We start from the raw sequence: 2,500 nt of genomic DNA, 5'->3' as shown, positions 1-2,500 counted from the left end.
CATTAAAGTTAATGCACAGGCTTAACGTTATTAAGGCAATGGCCCTTCGGTGTCGAAAAAGTCTAGCCTAGGGCACTGAATCTAACAATGGGTCAAGCAGCCCCTAACAAACAGTTGTTCATCTGGCAAGAGGAAACTGCAGTTTCTGCTGCAGTGGAGGCGAAAACGATAGCTACAGAATGTTCGAAACTTACACTGCATTAAAAGATGCTGTTAAGGCAGCTTTCCCACGAAACACTGCTACAAGAGATAATGTTGCGTTCCTTGACAGTTGGCTAACGTTACTTTCTTCCAAACAATCAGATCGCGTAATGCACTGATTTAATAACACTGTCACTTTAAAATCTTGATCGATCTGCGAAACGAACGACTAACACACGACTGAAACACGTAACACTTGAAAGAGAATAAAAACGAACTGGCAAACAACAATGCGCGACCTCCTTTGTCAGCCGAATGACCGTCGACAGATGACAAGCGGAGATTAACTAGAACTAGCGGGGCTAACTGTTAGCTAGCTAATATGTTAGCAAGCTAGCTGCTAAACGACTAACGTTACATTTGAGAAAAATGCTGCCTGTTAGCAAAGTTGGTCAATAAACAGGATAGGAAAACGGTCATGAAGTGGATTTCTAAAAAAAACTCTTTCATTAATTAAATACCCGCATGATTTAAAACAGTATTCTATCCAATTTTGATAACCGTCTCAGTTTATTTCCTTTTATTTAAAACGGCTAGCCATCTTCCAAGCTAACAGTATTCATGCCGCTAACATGTTAGCCTGCTAATGCCGCACGGCAGTGGCTTTTTCTAGGTTGTCAGAGATTAGCTGGCTATAGTGGGATAAGTAATGTTATCATGCGGTTTTCAATCCGGTTGTTCTGTTAGCAAGATCATTTGATAAGACACCATGAGCAAAGTCCATCAGGCATTTTTCTCTGGCAAGTTAGGACCAAATGACTGTAACGTTAAGTTAACTGATTCAAGTGCATTTTCAAAGAACTGAACTGGATTTTCAATCGGATGCCCCTGACCCGGCCGGCAGAACCAGACATGGGCTAACATATCGTCCAAGTGGTGAAGTGTCCGTCGTCTACAATATTGTCTTACCTTTTCACTCTTTCCTATTCAAGGAGAAGATGTCTCGTCTGTTATGGAAATATTTACGCTAAATGTATGTATTGAGAGTCGTATATCTTATAAAGGTTTGGAAGTGTTGTAACGTCAAACGAACCAGTACGTCGGCCTTCCGACTACTAGCCTACAAAACACGAAAGTGAACTTCAAAGAACTGATGAGGATTTAAGGCCCCTTTGGTGTCCTGGCAGTGCCTGAGTTCATTTGGGGAGACTCTTGCCCGCCATATTATGAATATGGACTATTACACACAGCCTTTATCTAGTCATCACACATCAAATACACTCAACAAAGATCACATTTCACCTGGTTAAATAGCTGAAAATAAATAAACAATGTAATACTGATTAGTTTCTGACTCCTCTATATTGCCTTATAGGCCCAGTGCCATGTAAGGCTAACATTGCACTAACTCAAAATAAAAATGTTGCATGTGCAGACTATAGCTTTTAAGCAAGGCTGATAGAGCAAAAGCTACAAGTTCAGGCCTACTCTAATTCCAAAAAATAAAGATAATAGGGAGAATCTATTGTCTGGTGGCAATCTCAAATCGGAAATTACTTCTGACCATCTTCCCTGAATAGGCTAAAGCAGAGACTTTCTAATGTCAGAAGGTTCACAGAATCACATTGACACCAAGGTAGGCTATACATAAACTGCATAGGAGCTTGTTCATGATCAGTGGGCATTCCCACTGCCCTTTGGGCTGCAGAGGTCAAAATCTCAGGTTCAACTGTTTGTGTAGGCCTAGGCCTATATGAGTAACCTATGTGTATCAATATTTCCCCCAACATCAGTAAAAGCAGTCCGAATGGTTGTTTGAACTATACGGCTCTATGTTGGCCTGTATCTTACCTCACCACACAGTGGCAGTAGAGAGCCTGCACAGGGCACACAGATGAAAGTAACGCCACTGTGACAGAATGTTGGGAAATAAACGTTCTAAAGATTAACTGGGCTCATTGAATTCAACATGGAATTTTAGAACCTTAAATTGCATCTAAACAGAATGTTTTAACAGAATGCTCAAAACTCCCTTGTTGACAGGTTAAAACTGGTGGTGGTCAGACTGACCATGGTACAAGTCTGTCCCTTTAGTGATAACAACAGGGCATTATTTTAGTAAATAGCTTTAGGGTTTATGTCTGTGATTAATACAGTACTCTCATCGCACAGAGTGCATTCAGAAGCAACTGCTAGTGGATTTGAAATGATGAACTGTGGTGGTTGTTGGTCAGCATTTCTTCGTGCTAAGACATATCATCATGAGGATGGGACAAGATGATTCAGAACGTTAATTAATACTTGAGGATGGGATGATGCAGAACTGGTGCAGTGCAAATGACAGATTCCACAACTTTCA

At 40.8% G+C, this 2,500-nt stretch overlaps 1 protein-coding gene across 3 annotated transcripts in view; it reads right to left on the bottom strand.

Moving 5' to 3' along the window:
* The window catches only part of LOC143132206 (caprin-1-like), a 20,167-nt gene extending 18,905 nt beyond the window's left edge, over positions 1-1,262 (bottom strand). For 2 of the 3 annotated variants that reach the window (XM_076291578.1, XM_076291580.1), the window contains exon 1: positions 1,111-1,262. The gene's annotated coding sequence lies outside the window, so the exon portion shown is untranslated. Of the gene's footprint in view, positions 1-194; positions 459-1,110 lie in introns of those variants that run through there. The other variant, XM_076291579.1, reaches the window with a different exon arrangement.
* Between the last annotated feature and the right edge of the window lie 1,238 nt (positions 1,263-2,500).

This window comes from Alosa pseudoharengus, unplaced genomic scaffold (genome assembly GCF_046254945.1).
Source record: "Alosa pseudoharengus isolate Yale_2024_CS ecotype anadromous, Long Island Sound unplaced genomic scaffold, YU_APseudo_1.1 YU_APseudo_1.1_scf_19, whole genome shotgun sequence".
Taxonomy (NCBI): domain Eukaryota; kingdom Metazoa; phylum Chordata; class Actinopteri; order Clupeiformes; family Clupeidae; genus Alosa; species Alosa pseudoharengus.
The sequence above is the reverse complement of the archived record's forward strand: the minus strand, read 5'-3'. Positions and strand labels throughout refer to the sequence as shown.